The 25,673-nt window shown below is 39.8% G+C and overlaps 1 protein-coding gene across 2 annotated transcripts in view; it reads right to left on the reverse strand.

Annotated features, from left to right (window-relative positions):
- The window catches only part of BTBD3 (BTB domain containing 3), a 34,637-nt gene extending 27,475 nt beyond the window's left edge, over positions 1–7,162 (reverse strand). Inside the window, exon 1 of one of the 2 annotated variants that reach the window (XM_032141892.2) lies at positions 7,019–7,162. The gene's annotated coding sequence lies outside the window, so the exon portion shown is untranslated. The remainder of the gene's footprint in view (positions 1–7,018) is intronic. The other variant, XM_058432889.1, reaches the window with a different exon arrangement.
- Positions 7,163–25,673: the final 18,511 nt, after the last annotated feature.

A 25,673-nucleotide genomic window follows, 5' to 3' on the forward strand; every position in this document is an offset into this window, starting at 1 on the left:
TTTTTATTTATTTATTTTTAGACAGAATCTCACTCTGTCCCCCAGGCTGGAGTGCAATGGCACGATCTCAGTTCACTGCAACCTCTGCCTTCCAGGTTCAAGATATTTTCCTGCCTCAGCCTCCCAAGTAGCTGGAATTACAGGTGCATGCCATCACATCTGGCTAATTTTTGTATTTTTAGTAGACATGAGGTTTCACCATGTTGGCCGGGCCGGTCTTCAACTGCTGACCTCCAGTGATCTGCCCGCCCCAGCCTACCAAAGTGCTGGGATTACAGGCGTGAACCACCATGTCCGGCCCAGATCATGTAGGGTTTTATGAATCATTATAAGAAAACTGGCCTTTATTCTGAGTGACATGGAAGCCACTGGAGGGTTTTAAGCATAATTTGACTTATGTTTTTAAAAGATCACTCTGATGTTAAGCTGATGGAAAATTAAAGAGAAGCCAGGGAAGGAAAAGGAGACCAGTGATCTGTTAGGAGCCCACGGCAATACTCCAGGCAAGAAATGCAGGAGACTTGGACAACGATGCTGGTAGTACGGATGGGAAAAGTAGTTAAACTGATTCTGGACACATTTTGAAGATAGAACAGCAGGATTTGCTGACAGCCTGGAAATAGAGTTGGAGAGAAAGAGAAGAGTCAGGAGGATTCCATGTTCTCTTTTTTTTTTTTTTTTTGCTTAAGTAACATGAAAAAAACGGAGCTAACACCCACTAGGTTGGTGGTGCAAAAGTAATTTGCCATTAATGCAAAAAACCACAATTACTTTTGCACCAACCTAATGAACTGGGGCAGGCTGCAGATGGAGCAGGTTTGCAGAGAAAGATCAGAAATTTTGTTCTGGCCATATTTAGGCCGAAGCGTTTTTCACATATTCACGTTAAGAAGTCAAAAAAGTAGTTGGAGATGTCTGAGGTGGAAATATACATTTAGGAGTCTTAAATAGCTACACAGTATTTTATTAAAGCCCTGTGACTATTTGTGACAACAGGCTAGCGAGAACTGAGCCTTGGCACATTCTAAATTCATAGGCTGGTGAGAAGAGAAAAACCAGCACAAATTTAAAAACAACTGAAAAGAAACCAGAGGGCCAGCGGTATAGAAGGGAAGACAACAGTGTGTGGTGTCCTCAAGTATCAAATGAAGGAAGAATATTAAAAAAGGAGGAATAACAAATCACATCAAATACTGCCAACGGGTAAAGATGTGACTTGAGTGTCAGATATAACTTGGAATATTTGCTTGTGAAAAATCCCTAGTGACATCTCCTATACCACCCCAACCAAGACAATATGCTCATGCAATGAATATGTTATCCTTCATTCTTCCCATGCATTCAGTTTGTTTTTCTAAAGAACCATCCATAAGGAAAACTTTGATCCAATTTAGTATTTGGGACTCAAATCAGTAGACTCTTTAGAAATACCAGTAGATAAACTGCAGATGCTAATGATCACTTGCTAATATTCAATTCCCATGTCTTAAAAACGTAAAATTACCTCTAGGCAACTTGGAAATGAAAGAGTAGATTTTCTTTGTCCTGATGAAGAACTATGATAAACCAAAAAGCCAATATTCTACTATTCTTTTCCTTATTAAAATAAAGAACAACAAAAGTTTGTATATTATCACCATTACTATTCGATAATGTTCCAGAAACATGTTATAACGTTACAGAATGCTAAATCTAGTGCAAACTGCCACAGAACCAAAATAAAAGTTATAACTATTTAAAAGTAGACAAAAGTGTCATTATCTGCCACTCATATAACTTGGGAACATACGAAAATAAACTGCAAAGCTTTTAGCCTAAGTGCCAGCTACAAAATAAATACACCAAAATCAACCACCGTCTTAGACTACTAACAGCCAATTTGAAGAGCCCATCACAAAGTAACAAAAACAAATACCTAAGAAGAACTCTAACAGGAAACATTAGGACTCAGATGAAGAAAACAACTTTGCTGAGAGATAAAAGGTCACGAATAATCTTTCATGACCCTTAAAAGAAACACTGATTACAGATGGCAGTCCTTGCCAACGAAACAAAATGCAACATGATCCGGTATTTTTTTAGTTCTAAGGATTCATCTTCCGAGCCTTCCAGATTAAGATGGCAAATTTAACACACATATCCAATTACACCCTTTCCCTAAACCCCACTTAAGTGACAGTAAGAGATCTTTCTAGAAGACATAGAGACCCGAGGACTTAAAGAACTGTAATGGAAACTATAAACCATGAAAGTGGGAAACAGATGGACAACCCTAGAACCCAGCAAGACTAGAGATTTGTTCTTGGAAAAGTAGGTAAATAGGTAAGTCTGCATGGTGAAACTTCTCCAACGTGACTCTACACAGAGAATGCTGAAACCCCAGCCAGATTCCTCCATGAACACTGGAACCTACACTCTTTCCTCAGTGCAAAACTTTACTGAAAGACAACTCTCTGACCAGCCCAAGAAGACCCTACAAAGGGCCCCAGTGAAAAACGCAGGAGAAACAGCAAACAATCCAAAGTAGCTGCCACTGGGGAGGGAGAGTAAGGGATGGGGAAGAAGAGGCAGATGAAAGACCATTTATTTTACAATAAGCCTCCTAGACTTTTAAAACTGTGCAATAATCTTTATCTGAAAGGACAAGTGCATCGAATTGTAATGTTAAAAGGATAGTGTGACTTGCTCTGCCAGATATTTCTAAGTATTCTAAATCTATGATTAAAAAGATGTGGCATTGATTAAGACTAGAGGATCAACACACAGATGAGCACGACCTAAAACTGAAGCAGATCTCAAAGTCAGTCAAGATCTCAAAAAACTATAAAGACCACAAAGCAAAGAAGAAAGGAGGAACTATTTAACAAATGGTGGTAGAACTCCCTAACTAGGGAAAAGGAAGAGGAGGCAGCAGCGGTATAGGAGCGCTCCATATCCATGTATAATTGTAGAATTAAATGTAAAAAGACCTAACATATTTCCAAAACGTTGTTTCATTTATCTCACCTTTCAGATAAAAGATTATCAAATTTAATACATGCATACAGTTTTAAAGTCTAAAAGCCTTATTGTAAAATGAGTGGTCTTCCTCATCGCCTTAGTCTTCCTCCCCGTCCACTTCTGACTGCTTACTGCTTCTCCTGAGTTTTTCACTGGGGTCATTTGCAGGGTCTTTCTGGGCTTTCCAAGCATAAACAAATACAAGGAAAAAATCATAAAGGACAAGGTAGAGACCTGTTTATATAGAAATAAAAATATTTTATTGGTTGAAAAACGCCAAAAAGTGAAAGAAATAATGGCCCGTGGAAAAGAAAAAAAAAAAACTAAAAATATGATAAAGGTGCAATCTTCTTTAGATAAAACAGGTATTTCACTTTTTTAAATCACCACTTAAAAGTCGGCAAAGTACCAGAAGAGAGAGCTCCCAAAAAGGAAAACAAAAGAAAAAAAACAGATGATCAATTTCAACAGTTACCAAAAAATAAATTAAAAGATCATATTTTTATAGAAAAATCAGGAAAGATGATGAACACTGGAGTGCTGACACATTACAAGTAGACCATACACTCTGTAAGGGAATGTTATGGCATAAGCAATTTGGCAACAAGCCACAAGAGTCATAAAAGAGTTGACCTCTGCCCCAGGATTTCTACTGCCATAAATCCAACTTGAGTAAGTCCGAAATACTTAAACTTTCAGACAAGGGCATTTTTCTCAGCTCACCTGTGTGTCCACTCTTACTTACTGAGCCTACATCATTTGGTCGACCCTGCCTGCTGGCCTTCCTCTACTTAGTTCATTCCATCTCACCAAAACTCTATGGTACAGGCACCATGACCCTTATTCCAAGGAAATGCGATTAAAGAGGTAATTAAGGTCACTTAGGAAGTGGCCATGCTAGAATTGGCAACCAAAGGGTTTAATACTGTATTCTCAAGCCACTAAAAATAAAAATAATATGGAAAACAACAGAAAACTAGTTCAATAAACTTGGGTGTATTCATCATTAAAAATCTTATTTTCAAAGGGTTTACAGAAAAAGGAAACGTCTCTAATATTTACTTCATATTAAATAAAAGTGCAATATTTAAAACTACAGATAAAATTAAAAGCCAATTTTGTTTAAAGTATGTCTATCGAGACAAACAAAAAGGGTAAAATGGAAGCACATCATCTAATTACCAGTTGTTTCTTTCTAGATGATATGACGGTGATTTTTACTTTCTTAATTTTTTTCAGTGATTCCCAAAATGCCTCCCAACAGGAAATACTTTTTAATTTTTTAAAAGAAACAAAGCAACAACAAATTCTCAACTGTATTTGCTTAATTTGAATAAACAAAGGACATGTCGATAAATGTATATTAATGCACACCTTCAAGGAATTTGAGACTGGACAACTACGCTGAAAGACATACTAAACTGAAAAGCCTTAAAGGTAATTTTTAAATGTGTGATGAAAGAAGGGAAGATTAGGTGAGAGATTATTATTTTAGCAGCCCAGCATCACTGCTGGAACTACAAGGTCCATCACATGAGAGGGGTTTCCATCAGTATTCCTTTCTCACAGTAAATGGAAAAAATTCACCTTACAGGATTTGCTTGATAGCTCAGTTAACAGAAATTTAAACAGCACATAAAATAGATTTTAGTAAGAGAAAACCATTTCAACTCCCAACACAAACTCAAAAATCATTGGAATCCTAAAGGCATTTTGGAGCAAAGTTTAAAATATTTTTTAAAAAACACAATTAAAAACAAATATGTAAATGACCTACTTCTGTACTATTTTATTCAGAAGAGTTTTAACAGTTCCTTGCAAGGCAAAATGGAATTAGATGTCTATAGCAAACCTGTTTTGAGCATTAAAAAAAAAAATGAACATTTTTTTCAAATTGATCTTTGGATGCATGTGTTTGGGCAGGGGTGTTTGGGCAGGGAAGTAGGAGAATGTGTAGACTGTGCCTTTCCTTTGGTAAAGTATAGTATTACAAGCAGTTTAACATTTTGTAAAGAATGTTGGCAGAGTGCTTTCTAGGAACAAAACAACTTAAAAGCTAATCATGGCATTTTTGCCACAAATTATCAAAAGTTTCTCCGCACAGATGTGGAGTTATATTTCACTTTTTAACTTTTTAAATGTAAGGTGTAACTTAGGGCTTTAGAGAAATAGTGCATACAATTCTTAGGCATGTGCATCTCCAAGAAAACATGCTAAAAAAGAAAAGGAAAACATTGTTTCCACTTCATTTTGGAAGTTTGTTAAACAAGTCATCAGTGCAAGGATTGGGAAAGAATGAGAAATCAAGAAAGAACATGGCTGCTAGTAGTTATCATCCCATATAACGGCATTAATAATCTGTAAGTATCTTAGAAAGAAAATCTTGGAACTGCATAAGCTCACCCTTACCTGCGCTGAGGCCAACAAATGAAAAAGGGTGATTCAAAAATTCTTCCGAAAAGGAAGAGTCCTATTCAGAAACCCAAGGGTAAGAGGACCCGCCCACTTCCCCTGGAGGACTCGTTGCTATGGGAACCCGCAGTAACCCTTTAAAGCCAGTAACCTATGGGAGAGGAAGATCGTCCCTGAGGTTAAAGTTAAAACAGGGGATCTGACGGAGGGTTGAGTGGGGGACTGAGGTAGGGTTAAAAGAAGGGGAAAGCCCTTGGCTGGGCAGGGAGTCAGTGAAAGCGGGCTTAGTAACCCCAACAGAAATTCAAAACAGCACCTAGAACAATTGTTTTGAGTGCTAGAGTCACATTATAGTTCACAAACTTTGAACCATTAGAGATGCTTCCCTCCCTCCCTGGTGGGAAACAAACCCCGCTTTGTGAGTTCCTGTCTAGGAAAACGAATTTGAGTTTCATCTCACCAATTACAAACCGAATGCTACTACTATGTGAAACTAAAGTCTTGACTTTCTTACATTAAACCAGTGTTTCCAAACTCGGCTGCGCGATCACCTGGGGATCTTTAAAAAATACACTCTGTTAATTGGTCTGGTGTGCGATTGGGCTTGAAGAGTTTTAAAACTCCCCAGCGACTCCTCTGTGCAGCCAAGTTTGGGGAAACTGTATTACAGGATTTGGCGAGGTGGCGGGAATAGTTAAAAAAGAAAAAGCACCGTGATCTCCCTTGGTCTTTTGACGACTAATAATAGAATTAGCTCGCTTTCACCAGGCACACACAGGACAATGGGTTGCTTGATAAATAGGGATCCCCAGCAGGCCCGAACAATACTTTCTTTGAAAAGGCCAGGAGGTAGAAGCCTTTTCTTCCCTAGAGAGCAAACATCCTTCTTCCCGAACACCAAACTTCTACGTCTATTTTAAGAGCAAACGGGCCACGAATGCCACTCAGAACTCGGAGGACGAGTCCAGCCTCAGGAGGAAGCCGCCCCCGCCATCGCCCGCCGCCACTCGCTGGGTTCCCGCGGCGCCTGAGGCCGCGCAAACCCGGAGCGTCGGTCCCCGGAGTGCCCCCCGGATCCCGCTCCCCGCGCCCCGCCGGCAGCGCCTCAGGAAAGTTACTTAGGGGAAGTTTGCTCCGCTTCCCACCGCGCGCCTCCCCGGGAGAGAGGCGCGGCCCCCACCACCTGCTAGGCGCCGAGGCTTCCCGACCGCGCCCCCTGCCTGGACCTCCGCCACCTCCGGGGTCGCGCACCCCGCGGGCGTCCGCACGGTCAGGCGGGCTCGTGCGCCCCTCCCCGCGGTCCCTCGGCTGAGGCGGCCCTGCCCCTCCGCCCCGGGCACCAGGACCCCCGCGCGGGCCCGACGCGCCCCACTGGGACCCCCCTCGGAAAGCCAGCCCGCGCGGCCAGCGCCTGTCGAGCCCGGGGGAAGGATATGGGATCCCCTGGACCCATGGGTCCGAGGCCGACCTGCGGCCCCCGGCCCGGCCTTTCCTCGCTTCGCTCGGCCCCTCCGGCCGGCCCCCGGGCGCGCGCCCCTGCCCGGGCGGTCCCGCGCTGCGCACGCGCGGAGGCGCCGACCCGCTCGCCCGCGGCGCCCTCACTCACCGCCCGCGCTCCTCCTCGCCTCGGGCCACGCGGCGGTCCGCCGTCTTGCCCTGTGCCCGCTCCTCAGGCCCCGGCCGGGGCACTCGGAGATCCAGCGCCCGGCGGGCTCGGCGGGCACCCGCACGCAGGGCACGCTCTGCGGGAGCGAGCGCGCGTGCCCGATCACCGGGAGGGAGCGGGGTGGCATGGGCGGTGCTCCCGGAGGCGGCCTTGGATACGGGGCATGCGCAATGTCTGCCCTTTCCTCAAGTAGGAGTGAGGGGTGGGGGGAACCCTGGCTTGGAGGAGGCGGGGAGGGTGGAGGAGAGCCAGCACTCCCGCATCTCTGAGAGGCCACTTCGTCCTTGTCCCACAAACTGCATTTTTTCTCTCTGGGTCATTCATCAATGAATGTATTAAGCATTTATTGAACACTTGCACTGGCAGAGTGGATGTGCGGGATACAGGGCATCCTCCGGTATTGGGGGGCCGATTGCATTTGTCTTTGGGGCTCCTTTTCAGTCACTGATGCCAGCCCTCTCTCTAACAGATAAGGAGGGTGCACAAATAGAGATCTCGTAATACCTAACGATTACACTCTTCAGTGATCTGAGGAAGGAGAGTAGCTGCTGGTTGGGTTGATCATGAAAACTTCGTTGAAAAGCGAAAAAGAGGAAAAGGTGAACACGAAGGCATAAGTGGCAAAAAAAAAAAAAAAAAATCAAACAGCATATGAATCCATGCACCTGTCGGGGACAAGTTTAATCTGAGTGTATTGTTCTTAGTGAAAGATGAAAACGGCGGCCGGAAGGGTAGTTGAAGCTCATTTGGGAATAATCTTTAATGCTTAGTAAGACTTCAGCTTTATTCCATGGATAATTGAGAGGCACGGAAGAAGGGAAGAAGGGGAGCCCGGTGGTGGCTTGATTAAATGCAGAATTCAGGAATATAAAGTGAAGACTAGAGATCTGAAATTATGTAATATATGTTCTAGGTAAGAAGTAGTAGGGTCGTAAGTTCAAGGGTTGGTATCAGAAATGGAAAGGATCAAAAAGTTTCCAGAGACTATGAAGGACAGAATGACTCCCTTACTTATGTCACTGCCTCCTGGGTAGAGAGATGTTTATCATGACAGGTGCCTACTTCATTAGATTAGATCATCATCCTTGGCAAAATGTGTATCAGTGGATAAATCAGACCTATACAATACTGTTAGGACCAGTAGATGCTTCTTTTAGCATGAGTTTGGCCCTGGGAGAACATATTTCTGCTCAATTGAAAAACCATTGATTTGAGAGACAGCATACATAGTGAAAGACACCTGGGCTTCGGAAAAGAAAAATCCCTTTGATAAAGTCCAAATACCTCATAATACACTATATTGTCCAAATTGCTTACTATTTGCGAGCCTTACTGTGTTCATCTGTAACATGGGATCATAATATTTACCTTGTATAATGGTAAGTTTTATGTGTCACCTTGGCTAGGTCATGGTATCCAGATATTTGGACAAACATTAGTCTAGATGTTTCAGTGAAGGTATTTTTTAGATGATTTTAACAATGAAATCAGTAGACTTTAAGTAAAGCTGATTACTGTTAATAAAGTGTAGGATTTTCATCCAATCAGCTGAAGACCTTAGTAGAAAAATGCTGACTTCCCCTAAGCAAGAAGGAATTCTGGCAGCAAACAGCCATTGACCTGCACCTTTTCCCTGGGCCTGCAGCCTGCCTACCTATTCTGCAGATTTTGGAGTTGCCAAGCCTCCACAATCATATAAGCCAATGCCTTTCTCTCTCTTTCTCTTTTTTCTCTCTCTTAAACTGAAAAAAAAAAAAAAAAAAAAAAAAAACAAGAAAACAAACAAAAAAGAACAAACAGACAGCAGGTCCAAAATGGAGTCACTCATACTAGTGTCACATAACCAAACCAAAACTTGCGTTATTTACTTGCAAAATTTGACCTTGTGAGAAATCAGAAGAGAGATAACAGTGAAATCCAATTAGGCCAACAAGATTTTGCTTACATCTGTAGAAGAAAAGTAACCTTGAAATGACCAACCCTCTATTTGTTCTTTATTTCTGCTTTTCTTTTCTTTTTTCTGCCCATAAAACTCACCCACTCTGTTTAGCTCATCAGAGTTTCTTTCTACTTTGTAGACTGCATGCTGCCCAGCTCATGAATTGCTAATAAAAGCCAATCAGATATTTGAAACTCAATTTGGTGAAATTTTTTTAATTGACATATATTTAAAATAGATATATAGATATATATCCATCCTGTTGGTTCTGTTTCTCTGGAGAACTCTGGCTAATACACCTTGAAAGGTTATGAAGATTATGTAAATTAATTCTCATCTGAAAAACAAGCATTATAATCTTTAATTTGTGAGGCTGTAAAAAATTAAACACAAGTGCATAAAGTACCCAGTTTATAGCAGAGTCTGAGTAAATGATAGCTACTATTACTTGTGAATGAACACTGAAAGGAAAAACCAGACAAAGAGATAGGACAGATATTCGCACTTTGAAAGCCTTTTCTCAGTTCACTGGATAATAAATATGTAAAAAGCAGATTTAAGAGGTAAAAGAAAATTTTGGTGTCCCTAGCTCTGACACACTAAAAATGTGATAAATATTGCAATTATTTGCAAATAAATTCCTTAAGAGCCATTAACTAAAGATAGACTCTAGCTGTACTCTCAAACACTAAACATGCAAAGCAGAGATATGAATTCATATCTGAACAGTTTACTCAAGTTTAAGTTCCAGTTGAATTCACTCTGCTTGCCACTAGGAAGGAGAAACCTGGAAAGAGCTTATTTTTGAAATAATTCCCGATCGCACAGAGTAGGTGCATGCTAGAGCACTCAATCAATGTGTTTGTTGAATAGGCTTCTGGGTGAGCTTATTGTTATGGGGAGTGTGCAAAAGTGGTTAAAATATTCCATTTATTCTAAAATATTACCATTTGTTATGTACTAGGCAGCATCCTGCCCTCAGAGAATTTATCAAATAGAATAGAAAAATGCCTAACTATAACTATAATTTAAGGCAGAATGTGACAAGTGCCTTAAGGGGAACATAAATGGTTGGGCCAATTGTACCTTGCTCAGGTAGTTAATGCTGAGGGCTCACTTTCCTAATCCTGTCTCCATAGTGGTTCCCAGCTTTTCATATTTTCTTATGGTGAAAGCCAATGAAATACATGAGCATCTTATAAATATGTTTTGAGCAAAGTTGGTAAATATCAAGTCAACATTCTCATTCCCCTGACTCTTTTGCTTCTGAGTTCACATTCATGGAATACAGTGAGAGGGTGAGGCAGGAGAAGCACAATCCATTCAAATGTAACAGTTTCTCCTTTTGTTCCTCATTATTTGTCTCGGCTGTTTCATTTAAGGCAGATTTAACTTTAGAGTGAAAAACAAAAACAAAAAATAACAGGTAATCTGACTTAAGATTTATAAGCAAAATACATAAAAACTAACATGAAAATAACAAAAGGTGGGGTTTAGATTTATGAAATGGTGATGAATGATTGAGTTGGAAACCATTAACCAGGTGGACAAAGATGACGATCATGTGTGTCCCATGACCAGCGTTGTCACAAGGTGACTCCTTTTTTCTTTTGGCTAAGAATGAAATATTCCACCATGCATAAGTACAAACAAACTTCAGGAGTGACAAAAACAAATGATTTGGGGAAAATACACATTTTAGTATATTTTAAATAATGAGTATGGTATTTTATTATGGGAATTTGTGAATATATTAATTTTAAAGTTTTGCCACAATGACTGGGAAATAAATGTATCTGGAATTAAAGGAAGCCCTGTACTACAAAATAAAATGTTTTAGAAATTGAAAGAAATGGCCTCAAGCTGTGGATAATTATCATCTGATGTTCCATGAAAGAGTCATATAAGCAAAGCAACCCCCAAATTCTAAAGGAGCCAAGAAGCCAAAGAGGAGGCAGACAAATTTAGTTTGTCGGTGTTGGTGGATTTATTCTGAGACTTAGAGACAGAAGAATGGCCTTGGGTGGCCACAAGACAAGTAGATCTCTGCACCTGTTACTCCCCAGACCCAAGGCTTATCTACTATAGGGAAAATGTGTACGTATTCCAGCAAGACAATGAAAGGCAACTCTCCAAAACAAGAAAGAATGCTATGTGTGTCACAACCTATAATTTTTGTGATAACATCAAGGTTGCTTTACTCTAAAAGCAGGGGCACGGTTTCTTACACTAGGGACAGTAAATAAAGTAGCAATCAGGTGGTATTCGCGGGACTGTGGCTGATCAGAAATTAACACTGGAGATTAGCATCCAAAATGGAGCCACTTTTGTCTCCATATCTGATGAATAATAGGATGTTACTAGGAGATGGGAAATAAGTTAAAATATATCCTGGGCCAGAGTTTTAAATATATATATATAAACCTGGCATGGTGCCTTGCAAATATAATCAATGTGCTAGCTCTAAACGGTTTAAAATTAGACTGAAAACAGAATTAGCTATACATTATTCATATGCAGCATTCTCCCTTTCATGGTCTTTCTTTTTACTGATGCTATTCAAAAAAATTCAACCACGTCAGTGTCACAAGTAGACTGTTGTCCACTCAATAAAGAGAATGATAATGTAGGGATTTCTTACTGCAAATGGTCCCCAACTTTTAATGATCAGATTCACAATTTTTTGACTTTATGATGGTGTGAGTTCAGTAGAAACTGTAATTTGAATTTTTTATTTTGATCTGTTTCCAGGCTAGCAATATTTGGTTCGATATTCTCTCACTATGCTGAGAAGTCAGCCACAGCTCCCAGTCAGCTACTTAATCACAAGGGTAACAACTGATACGCTACAGTGTACTACATTCGACAAATTATGTGATATATTAAATACTTTATTATAAAATAGTATTTGTGTTAGATGACTTTGCCCAACCCTAAGCTAATGTAAGTGTTCCGAACACGTTTAAGATAGGCTAAGCTAAGCTACTATGTTTGGTAGGTTAGGTATATTAAATGCATTTTCCACTTATTATGTTTTCAACTTACGATGGGTTTATTGGGCTGTTACTCCATTGTAAGTCAAGGAGCATCCATGGAAGAATATTTGATCATGAAAAAATCCAAATTTAATAAAATGGCTAGCAGGAACAATATTGATTATTTTTTACAGGTTCTATCTCCCTTTTTCCTTTAAGATTTTATTCAACAAAATATGATTGGTTGACACACAACTTTTCAGTAAGATGACTTTTGCAAATTTTAATGACATCTGTAACTTGAATTGTATGTTAACTTTATGTAAGTGCAACATTTAAAATACTAAATTGAGTATAATCATGACAATTAAATGCATATAAATTATTGTGCGTAAGCAACAACAAAAGCAGGACAAGAAACCCACTATTGGCTTACAGTTTTTCTTTTCTTTTCTTTTCTTTTTTTTTTTTTTGAGACAGTCTCACTCTGTTGCCCATGCTGGAGTGCAGTGGTGTGGTCTCGGCTCACTGCAACCTCCATCCCCCACCTCCCGGGCTCAAGCAATTCTCCTGCCTCTGCCTCCCAAGTAGCTGGGATTACAGGGGCCTGCCACCACACCTGGCTAAATTTTTGTATTTTTAGTAGAGACAGGGTTTCACCATGTTGGACAGGCTGGTCTCGACCTCCTGACTTCGTGGTCCACATGCCTTGCCCTCCCAAAGCGCTAGGATTATAGGCATGAGCCACCCAGCCTGCCTGTACAGTTTTTCTTTGAAAATGAACCTCCTATAGAACATTAAATCCAGTTTTCTAGAATGTAAATACATACTTCATTAAATGAGTTTTTGTAAAATCACATGAATATTAAAATAAGCATTTCCATACATCATATTCTAGTTTAGTGGGATAGTCTGGATTAGTGCTGTTTAATGGAAAAAAAAAATGTGAGCCGCAAATGTGAGTTACATAAGTAATTTTACATTTTCCACTAGTAGCATTTTAAAAAGCAAAGTCTCAGGATACAAAATCAATGTGCAAAAATCATAAGCATTCCTATACACCAATAATAGAGAGCCAAATCATGAGTGCACTCCCATTTACAATTGCTACAAAGGAATAAAATACCTAGGAATACAACTCACAAGGGATGTGAAGGACCTCTTCAAGGAGAACTACAGGCCACTGCTCAAGGGAGTAAGAGAGGACACAAACAAATGGAAAAACATTCCATGCTCATGGATGAAGAATCAATATTGTGAAAATGGCCATACTGCCCAAAGTAATTTATAGATTCAATGCTATCTCCATCAAGCTACCACTGACCTTCTTCACAGAATTAGAAAAAAACTACTTTAAATTTTATATGGAACCAAAAAAGAGCCCGCATAGCCAAAAGACAATCCTAAGCAAAAAGAACAAAACTGGAGGCATTACACTACCTGACTTCAAACTATACTACAAGGCTATAGTAACCAAAACAGCATGGTACGGGTACCCAAACAGATATATAGGCCACTGGAACAGAACAGAGGCCTCAGAAATAATGCCACGCATCGACAACTATCTGATCTTTGACAAACCTGACAAAAACAAGCAATGGGGAAAGGATCCCCTATTTAATAAATGTTGTTGGGAAAACTGGCTAACCATATGCAGAAAACTGAAACTGGACCCCTTCCTTACACCTTATACAAAAATTAACTCAAGATGGATTAAAGACCTAAACATAAGACCTAAACCCATAAAAACCCTAGAAAAAAACCCAAGGCAATACCATTCAGGACATAGGCATGGGCAAGGACTTCATGACTAAAAACACCAAAAGCAATGGTAACAAAAGCCAAAATTGACAAATGAGATCTAATTAAACTAAAGACTTCCACACAGCAAAAGAAACTATCATCAGAGTGAATAGGCAACCTACAGATTGGGAGAAAATTTTTGCAATCTATCCATCTGACAAAGGGCTAATATCCAGAATCTACAAAGAACTTAAACAAATTTACAAGAAGAAAACAAATAACCCCATCAAAAAGTGGGCAAAGGATATGAACAGACACTTCTCAAAAGGAGACATTTATGTGGCCAACAAACGTATGAAAAAAAGCTCATCATCTCTGGTCATTAAAGAAATAGAAATCAAAACCACAATGAGATACCATCTTACACTAGTTAGAATGGCAGTCATTAAAGAGTCAGGAAACAACAGATGCTGGAGAGGATGTGAAGAAATAGGAATGCTTTTACACTGTTGGTGGAGTGTAAATTAGTTCAATCATTGTGGAAGACAGTGTGGCAATTCCTCAAGGATCTGGAACCAGAAATACCATTTGCCCCCACAATCCCATTACTGGGTATATACCCAAAGGATTATAAATAATTCTACTATAAAGACACATGCACACGTATGTTTATTGCAGCACTATTCACAATAGCAAAGACTTGAAACCAACCCAAATGCCCATCAATGATAGACTGCATAAAGAAAATGTGGCACATATACACCACATGGAATACTATGCTGCCATAGAAAAGATGGGTTCATGTCCTTTGAGGGACATAGATGAAGCTGGAAACCATCATTCTCAGCAAACTAACACAGGAACAGAAAACCAAACACTGCATGTTCTCACTCATAAGTGGGAGTTGAACAATGAGAACACATGGACACAGGGAGGGGAACCACAAACACTGGAGCCTGTCGGGGCGGGGGTCTTGGGGAGGGATAGCATTAGGAGAAATACCTAATGTAGATAGATAACGGGTTGATGGGTGCAGCAAACCACCATGGCACATATATACCTATGTTACAAACCTGCACGTTCTGCACATGTATCCCAGAACTTAGAGTAAAATAATAAAAAAAAAAGATACAAAATTATCTATATATGATCATAGAACTATACACAATATTTGCATACACAATAAAAGAAAACAAAAAATGAAACAAAAAAGTAAAACAAAACAGATGAAATTAATAATGTATTTAACCCAAATATCAACATATTATTATTTCAATGTGTAACAAGTGTAAAAAATTATTAACAAGATATTTTACATTTTTTTACACTACGTCTTCAAAATCTGGTGTGTATTTTCTACTTACAGCTCATCTTGATTCAGACTAACCATATTTCAAATACTTACTAGACACATGTGACTCATGGCTATTGTATTGGAAAGCACAGATCTAGGACTAAGTTGTTGATTCTCAAACTTGGCTGCACATTGGAATTACCTGAGAAACTTGAATTTTTTTTTGGAGACGGAGTTTCGCTCTTGTTCCCCAGGCTGGAGTGCAATGGCACGACCTTGGCTCACTGCAACCTCCGCCTCCCAGGTTCAAGCGAAACATTTTTGATATCTATATCACAGTTCCATAATTCCAGCATATTTGTTCTGGGGTGCTACCGGGGCATTGGGAGTCTTTTTAAAGGTCTTTAGGTGATTCTAATATGTAGCAAAGTTTAAAATTGCTAGTCTCACTTATTTACATATTTAGAAAAGCATGATCAGAACTTTGATATTATGAAATCTGTGGCAAGTATGAAATCCTTGGCAAGTATGAAATCCGTGGCAATTATTCTCATATTATCTTTATTTAAAACCAACATCATCTAAAAATCATGCTGAAACATACTGGTGCTGTAGCATAAATAGCATACATGGTATATGTACATCACTGGTATATTTTAATAAAAGTAATAATCACTAATAAAATGTCAATGCTTTGATTAATATGGCCATGGGTTCAAATGTAACATGAATGATTGCAAGTAAGGGTTTTTTCTTCTTTTTTATTTATTTATTTTTTTTTTTTGAGACAAAGTCTCACTCTGTCACCCAGGCTGGAGTGCAGTGGTGCGATCTCAGCTTACTGAAACCTCCACCTGGCCCTCAGCCTCCCAGGTAGCTGGGACCACAGGTGCAGACCACCACTCCCAGCTCATTTTTTAATTTTTTTTGTAGAGACAGGGTTTCATCATGGCTCTTGCCAGGGTTGCCCAAGCTGGTCTCAAACTCCTGAGCTCAAGGGATCAGCACTAGCCTCCCGAAGTGCTAGGATTAGAGGCCTGAGGCACATCATGCCCAGCCTCCGGGTGAGAATTTAGTCTCAGCACTTGAACTGTTGAGTACTGGCACTTCTGTATGTGTTCCATTGAGGAAGAAAAACTTTGCCTCCACCCTCAAGTTCAGTGTTTGGGGACATGTGAACTAAACTGAAACTGACATATTCGCAGGAAAATAAACAAAGTTTATCCATATGCATGCGGGAATGCACGAAAGTTGTGGCTCTATAAATAGCTAAAGATGAGGGTTTATATACATAATTTTATGGTGTGTGGAGAAAAGGCTTCTGTGGGAAAAACCAATGCGCTTCTAGGAAAACCAATGGGAGATAAAAGTTTGTGATGCTGTTTGTTTATGCAAGTCCAAATGGCCTTCTCCATTTTTTTCTTCATAGCCATAAAACTCCCTCAGAGAGGGGATTTATAGCAGCCTCATTCCCAGAATTTTTGTTTTTACTGAGATAAAGGAAGCCCTGGGAAGCTGCCTTTCTGTATCTGTTGAATCTCAAATATCTTTATTTTAAAACAATTTTTGTATCAACTTTGGAGGCTCAAGTGGGTCCCAAAGACTTTTTAACTTTATAATTGTTTAGCAAATCTCCTAATAGAGAAAGTGCCTCTGACAGTGGGTCAGGAAACCTTTTCATCATGCTTATATTTATTTGATGTGTTAACTCTTGTGTCCAATACCCTGAATGACAAGTATGAAGGCTAACCCACATGCTTAACAAATATTTCCCATCTTATTTTCTACTCCAGGGATTATTCATTATCTGTACCTAGTAGGTATACTTAATATTGCTGAGTACTTCAAGACTTAGTGGCTTTAAAATCATCTTTATTACTTCCATTATGCTTGTGGGTCTGCTGGAAAGTTTTGTTTCTGGGCCAGTCTCCATTAATCTCTCCTAGGCTCTCAAGCATTGACATTTAGGGGGTGGGTACCTGGAGGCTAGTTGGTCTAGGACAGCCTCAAATGAAACAACTCAGTTCTGCTCCATGTGGTCTGTCTTGGAAGGCTGCCACTGCTCTGAGAACAAAGCCAGGCTAGCCTGCTGGAGCATGAGAGACCATGTGGAGCAGGAAGTACACGTTCAAGTCTGATTGCATCAAGTTTCTACTGTCTCATTGGCCAAAGCAATTCCCAAGAACAAGCCCAGAGTCAATGTGGGAGGACACTACCGAAGGGAATGGATACCGGTATTAGCATATTCAATCTACTACGCATAGTGCTTTATGCAATCAGCCCCACCATGTTTTATTCTGTCCATTACAGTTGCTGTCATTCTGAAACATTATCTTAGTTATTGCAGTGTTGAATATCTTTTTTTTTTTCAAACTAAATGTTTTCCCTTTAAGTTTTATTAGTATCCTATTGTTTGGAACTATATTTTGTGGTTCAGTCATTTTTATACTTTTAAAACCCCTGTTTAAACTTGGTTATATGAATAAATAATAAAAATGAATGTAATCTTTGCTCAAGTAAGCAGTCAGTAAACAGATGCAATGTGTTTAAAAGACTTTATGCTTTGTCTTGAGTTCCAAAAATGTTTAAAGGCAACCTAATTTCAAAAAGATTAAATAAGTAAGTCCTCATAGGCATACAATATTGATAAATGTTCCCTTCCTACCACTCATTGTCCATTCAACATTTGTAGTTCGCATGTACATTTTTCACTGCACTCTTTCACAATCAGCTCAATTCATCCTGTAAAATCATTTCTGGTTGAATTTTGATGTGAACATGCTAAAGAGTTGTATGTGGAGAGATTCTCAAACTTGGACGTTAGAGTAAAAGGCATTGTATTTTATCAACTGGAAATATGACTAAACTATGTTTAAAAATTAAAACAAGTACATTTCCTCCTCTACGATGACTTATTTTGTGTCTGTGGTGTTTCAGAATCCTATAGAATTATCTGTTCCCCTTTAAACAGGCATTGTAAATTATTTGTTCCTAGAATATAACCTTATAAGATTAAAAGAGCTTTGAATTACCATGCAACATTTTGTGCCTATCTGAGTAAATGACAAAATAGACTAAGAAAACATCACCTAGTTGTGTTATGTTGTTTACTCTTTGAAAATATGTATTATTGCGCAAATCCTAGCAGGGAAGAAAAGACTAAATTCTCTTGTGTGTAACTGGAGAAAGTATTCTTTCTGAGCAAATAATACTCGGACCAGGAGAAGCCCAGTGGATTTGGATTCTCTCAAGATGAGCTTCACGGTCTTGGGGCATACAGGAGCCCAATGTAACAGCACAAATGCGTATCCCACCACATCCTCTTGCATTAGTTTTCCTCAGAACCAACCGCCTAAACAGGATTCAGGGGAAAGTAATTTATTCTGCAATGATCAGAGGAAACTCTGTAGCGAAGTAGGGAAGTGAAACAAACAAGAGGAGGCAACCATGTTGCCACTGTGGCCAGCTGGAGCTCAATCCTGCTTGGGGGAACCGGCAGGGATATCCCGATGATCCTGATGAAGGGTGGAGGGAGCTGGAATCTTATTTACCAACTCCCATTCATCAAGGGACAAGAGAGCTGAAATCATTATCTGCCAGTTTCCATCCATGAAAGACCGTGGGTTGTTCTCAGAAAACTAGTTTCCTAGCACCTACATTCAGCCCCTGCTCATGAGCTGAACATGGTTCTGTGGCCAGAAAAAAAAAAAGAAAAAGAAAAAGAAAAGGCAAAGAATTTTATTTGCTGGTAATTGGAAGTCATCCCTCTTGCACCTGAATGTATAAGGGACTCTTACACCAGTATGCACCAGGTACGCAGAGACACACAGCATAGCCTCATGAAGGTCTTTCTCAGGCACACCTATTACCTTATTCTCCTCAAAGATTGCTTTCTTTCCTATATTGTCTTTACTGCCCTCTCTGACCCTCTCACATTTTAACACCTTCAACAGAGGTATGCTCTGAAGGTGGACATAGTAGACAGTGACCCACGGCGCCCAGTGAACAAGGCAAAAATACAGGTTTGCCAAACCATCAGGCTACGTGTGTACTCTCTGATCAAAGCACCTTAGATGCAGATGATTTCCAGAAAGTCTGGAAGAAATTGCATGAAGGTGTAGAGGTGCGGAAGCAGATCTGAAGACAAAAGTGCTAGCAGATATTCATCTAGAACAGTGGTTCTCAATTGGAGGAGGTTTTACAGACTATCCAACACTTGCCTCCCCGCCCCCCGAGGATATTTGGCAATAGATGGAAATACTTGGTTTTGCTTGTCACAGCTGGGGGAGAAGTGCTACTGGCATCAGGTGCTTAGAGGCCAGAAATGCTGCTAAACATTCTACAAGGCACAAGACAATGCACATAACCATAGCCATCCTCAAAGTTCCATCGTGATGCTGTTGGGAAACCCTGATCTAAAGAAACATCAGGCCGGGCGCGGCGGCTCACGCTTGTAAATCCCAGCACTTTGGGAGGCCGAGGCGGGTGGATCACGAGGTCAGGAGATCGAGACCACGGTGAAACCCCATCTCTACTAAAAATACAAACAAAAATTTAGGTGAGGCAGGAGAAGGCTGAACCGGGGGGTGAACCTCATGACCGAGATCCCCACTGCACTCACCTGGGGAAAAAAGAAAGAAACATCAGTGGAAGAGGAAGAAACTGCAGGTCATGCATTCCAGTTTTCTCTCCTAATCTTTACTTTCAATTTTTACTCCGACATGCAAAGTTTCCATTGATTTCTAAAGGTGATTCTAAGCATATTGGGAGGTACAAAAAGAAAGCCCATTGTGGTTTTGAAACTTTACTAAATTGAATAGGGGAGTAGCAGTCTAACCTTTAAAAATGTTTCCAGATGCTGAACGTAGGATTGAAATGCTAAATGGAAAGAACTAACTATTACTGATTAGTAGTGCAATGGCGGAAAAGGGCAGTTTTCTTTTGATGTACCGAGTCATGAAGGACGTAAAGACGCTGACACTCAGTGATTAATTTCTGGAAATGTGGTTGAATGAATCAAATTATGTATCATTTGATGCCATTAAATCTGAGTTCCTGCATTATATGTGGACCTTTCACTTTTCAAGCATTCTCAGTGTGTGAAATTGAATGTGCCATTTACAAGCTATCATGTAATTTTCTGTTTTCTGAAACAAAAGCAACAATCTGGGTACATTAAAGACTATTATATAATTGACAAACCTGCTTTTTTAAAACTTGATCCAAAACACTTACAATTACTATCATTTGCCAAAGGGAGGTATTCCTTAACAGTGCAAAATCATTTAAAAATTAAAATGAAAATCTTCTTTTGCTTTTGTTTCAATAAGGATAACTTCCATGTGTATACATTTACACCGTTTACAAAGCTTCTTTTTTATAATGCCCATTAACTCACTTGATTTTTAAATCAACCATATGAATAGACAGAACAGATAGCATTATCCCCATTTTTAAAACGAGAAAGCTAAAACTCAGAGATCATAATTTACTAGTTCAGCAATGAAGACACAGAGTGTCAACTCTTCGTAAAACAACCACATTTTTATCACATCATATTACTTTCACTTCATGTTTCATTCCAATATAATATACATGCAGATAGTGTACAAATCAAAAGCGTGCAACTGTATGAATTTTCATAACCTAAAAACACCCACGTAACCAGTACCCAGATCAAGAACCAGAGCATAGCCATCCTCTCCAAAACCCCTCATTCCGCTTTTAGATACCACTGCCTATTTCTCTCAAGATAACCAATTATCTTCACTTCTGGCAGCACTGTTTCATTTTGCCTGTTTTTGAATTTTATATAAATGGAATTATATCGCATGTCCTCTTGTGTTCTCTTCTTGGTCAATATTAAGTTTGTGGGCTTCATTCAGATTATTGAATGTGGCTGCAAGTTGTTGATTCTCATTGTTCTATACTATTTCATGTGTGACCATTTCAGAATTTGTTTATTCATTTGATCATTTGATGGCCATTTGTGTTGTCTTAAGGTTTTGCCTATTGCAAGTAGCAGTGCCATGAACTTTTTTTCTGTACATCTTTTGGTGAACATAGGTACATATTTCTATTGAGTTTGTATCTAGGAGCAGAAGTGCTGGGTCAAAGAATATGCATAGATTCTGCATTAGTGGGCAGTGGCCAACAGTGGTTGTACAAATTTACATTTCTACCAACATTCTGTGAGAGTTTCTGTTGCATTTTATCCTTGTCAACACTTGGTATTATCTGTCCTTTTTCACCACAGTCATTCTCTTAGATGCAGTAGCACATCGTGGTGATATTTTGTTTCAATTTAATTTTAATAATTGAAACCCAAATATTTTGACATCACCAGCCTGTAGGTTAAACATTTATTTTAACACCAAAACTTGCTGCCCCTTGCCCCCACCTACATAAATGCAGGGCGTTAACGCCCACTTTAAAGTCATGCAATTATTCTGGGTTATCCACTGAATCTGTAGAAATCTTCTTCTGGTCATTTCATCAGTACTGGGTATCCATAAGGCATGTGACAAATGCTTGCATCAGAATCGTGAATGCCTAGCCCTATAAGTGAGTATTGTGCCCCCAAGAGGGATTTTGCCCAGTCCTTCAACTGCTGTTAAAGTCCAAGGCTACTGACAAGCATATGCCGTGTTCCATTCTGTTCTCATTTCATGAGAGCCATATTCTATGTTCCACGAAAAAGGTTGTTACTTGGGCTCCAAAGCATTACCTCTGCCTCCTTCCCAAACCCTGCCATGATCCAGCTGGCCAAACCCCATCCAAATCTCTCATTTCAGCTCATGCCTTGTGATCTTCTTCTCTCTCTCTGGGCTCTTCATATCTGATTATAAGAGGGAACTTGGAATAAACCTCCTCTACAGACTCTCTATCCATCTCTTCGTATCTCACATTTCTGCCCCTGAAACTTACATATAAAACTTCTGTCTTGCCTCCCATGAGTGAATGCCATCATCTCCATAGTTTGCCACTCACAACTGGACTAGGTACATATTTCTCAGTGTAGGATAGCTAGGGATAATTGGCCATTAAGAAATTATATTTCCAATAAGAAAGATAATTTGGAAGTTAGAAAATCATGAGGAGTCCATTATGTAAATAAGTATCTCTGTACTCTCCCACTGATAAGTCACAGAGCTACTCAAGATGGATAATGCTCCAGGGAATGGAGGGAAATAGAAACTCTTTAAATTGGATATGTTGCATCTTCAATGCCTAGGCCACTAATGGCCAACAGGGCAGCCAGTATCTATAAAGAGATACTACTATAAAAATAAGATTTTAGTCATTATCTTCTCTAGTCCTATCTTTGCTTTTATTAAATGGATGGATTGTCACAATAATATTTTATAAAGAACCAGCTCAAAATTAAGTGGCTTAAAACAATAAGATACAGTTAACTGATGACTCTGAGGGCTGGTGATTCAGTCCAGCGTCATCTGGGCAGCTCTTCTAATCTTGCCTGGGTCACTCATATGTCTGGACTCTTAGCCTTGATTGGGATGACTGATGTGGCTGGTCTCCGCTGTAGGTAGTTTTCTTTCTTCCCTGTTAAGAGCAGGATAGCCTGGTCAGGTCCTTTCAATGGTTATGGTGAGGGCAAACGTGAGCAAACCTAGTTGTACAGGGTCTCTTCAAGACTCACTGACATTCCATGGACCAAAGAAAGTCATGTGGCTGGAGCCACAGTTCCGAGTAGGAGTATTGCAAAGTTATCTAGCCAGAACCATAGGCACAAAAAATGGGTGAAAAACTGGGCTATTTTCACACTCCATCACACAGGTAAACTTAGACAAGTCATGTAATCGGTTCTGCTGTCAATACTATGGGGGTGATTATAACCCAGAAGCCTCTCCCAAATTTTTCTAATGGTTTAAAATGTGATAAATAGATTGAAAACACTTAAGTGCTTCAAAACTGTTAAGTGATATATGCATATGAGATCTTGTTATTATTATTATTATTTATATTATTCTTTTTATTATATTCACATGGTTGGCTCTAAGCAAAATCCTGAGATGAGTGATCTTGGCTTTCAGTGTTTCTGGCTCTGACAAGTGGCCTCATGTTTTATGATATTAGGCCTCTGAGGAGCTTCCATTATAATACTCTACCCATTTTTAGGAATCACCCAATAAAAGAATAATCAAAATGAACAAATGAATGAATGAAGAATGAATGAATGAATGAAGTTCTCAAGAAATGGCTAGTCAACCCTTATTCTTCCCTGCATTCCACCAGAATGAATTGAGTACCTTCTCTGTACAAAACTCCCTTAACCTGTCATTACTAAGTTCCAGGAATGCAAATTAGAATGGAGACAACCTCCTCCACGGAGGAATTCAGTCTATGGGTGAAAAACACTTCCAAACAGAAATTTCATTACTATATCTGGAGAACTACATTGAAGACATGTGCCAATGAAAGTGAGTTTTTCTGGGCCTTCCTGGAGAAATAGGAAGGTTTCAAAGAAGGCACTTTGGAGCTGAAAGGAACTGGAGGGGGTGTTCCCAGGCTCACAGGGAGAGGATGCACATTCCAATTCGAGGCAATGGCCTGTGGAAATGCCTCTGGGAGAGGTGGCATATTTGGACATTGTTCAGTAAAGCTGGAATTTATGAGGATCATAGGTGTGATGGGAAATGAAGTTAGAGAGGTGTGTAGGGAGCACCAAAGGGTTGACATGAGTGGCATGCTCTGATTTTAGAGTCAGACCACAATAAGGAAGTTGGACTGGAGCTGAAAATGATCAGTGACAAGGAGGACAATAGGGCTGGAATTTCAAGAGTTTGGGTGAGATATATCCTATCCCTGATCCTGGGCTATGACAGGAGGGATGAAGTGAGAGAGAAGGGTGGATATGACAGACACTCACTAGTGCTAATGGGAGAATGTGATTGACTTGATGAATAAGAGAGTTATACCCTCCCACAACAGGAGCATGAAAAGGATATTCAGCCAATCACTATGTGAGTCAGTCAACAGACTGACATTTACTGAGAGCTTACTTTGGGCAGACCAAGAAGTTAGTTGTTGTGGAGCATCTATAAAGATGATGAAGATAAAGACCTCTGACAACTAGTAAAAATTAGCTGTATGTCACAGAATCAAAACAAGAGACTTTATTAAGGAACATACAATGTGCTACGAGATCATTGAGAAAAGAGAGATTGGACCTAATTAACAAGCATTCATTTTAGGGAGCTGAGAAACAACATTCTAACCCTAGATTGTTCTTGCCTCTGTACATTGCCATAATGAATTCTATTTCCTTAATGAGAAACCAGATAACTATCTTTTATTCTTTCTAATATTTGTAAAATAAATAAGACTCAAAATTAGAGTTCTTCTAGAATCTTCTTACAGAAACGGCTGGGCCAGCACAGTGTCTTTGCTCAGTGATGGTTGCTTTGAGGGATGTGCTTATCTTCCAAGGGTTCCTTACCTAAGAAAGATTAGGGTAGCATAACTAACTCCGGGCAGATAGACTCAGGGAGAGATGAGTTAAGATTCCAGGTGCTCATTGTCTCAGCTTTGCAAAGCAGTGCAAGACCATTCCTTGAAGTCCTGCCAACTACCTTCAGAAGTGAGCTTTTGTGTTATTCTGTTCAGTATCTTTGGTTGGATTCTCCAGAAGCAGGCTTTGGGATGAATAGTCATGTTCAAATTATTAACAAAGAGATGTTCCCCAGGAGAGACCAGCAAAGAAGTGAAGGAAGCAGAGCAAGGAAGGAGAATAAGCCACACAATGGTGTAATTACAGGTGAACTCCCTGCTTCGCCTTGATTCAGTGGGGGAGTTCTGGAGAATAAATTACACCTTAGGCCTTGTCAAGCCTTGGAGCAAAGGAATGAGGCTTTTACACTCTGGGACCAATCAGTCTTTGGCTATGGGCTGCCTATGGTGAACACGCCATAGTCCCAGGCACTTCTAGCTTGCTATGAATGGGGAAAGTGGTTGCAGAGCTCAGGGGCAGCCTTTGGAAGGAGTTCCCAGGTGCAAAGTGTAAGAAACAAATGGATTTTAAATTGGTTGTGGAGGGACATGAGGAGTTTGAGTGAGAGTGAAGAGGCAGTGTGTTTACTGAATTGTAGGTCCTGTTGGAATTAAAGAATTGCCAGTACCAAGGTAGTAGGAAATAGCCTAGAAAGAGGTAATATCCACTGAGAGAGTAGAACCCTTGAAATTGGGATGAAGGGGGTTTTCCAGCTATTGTTAATGAGAAAGTCTGGGGCAATCATTCTCAACAGAGAAATACTGCTCAGTCCTAGGGCATGTCTCAAAAAGTTTCAGAGGCTTTAGTGGTTGTCAAAAGAGTGGGAGGTAACAGTGTCATTTAATAGGCTAGAGACAAATATGTAGATGTTTTCATCCCCACACAGTGAAAAAGTCCCCAGCAGCATGGCAATCAAATATTCCACCAGACATTCATTGAGGCAAAAAAACCACTTACCTTAACCTAGAACCTAACCCCATTTTACATATCAGCACAAATCATACATTTTGCATGGTTTTAGCATAGACTGATTTTTCTGGAAATGGAATGGTAGTGTAAGAAGATTGTACTTTGTTATTTGCAGAGCTTTAACAAGAAATGTTCATCCTTTTGGCAAATCACAACACTGATAG

The sequence above is a fragment of the Hylobates moloch genome, unplaced genomic scaffold, assembly GCF_009828535.3.
Source record: "Hylobates moloch isolate HMO894 unplaced genomic scaffold, HMol_V3 SCAFFOLD_21, whole genome shotgun sequence".
Classification (NCBI taxonomy): domain Eukaryota; kingdom Metazoa; phylum Chordata; class Mammalia; order Primates; family Hylobatidae; genus Hylobates; species Hylobates moloch.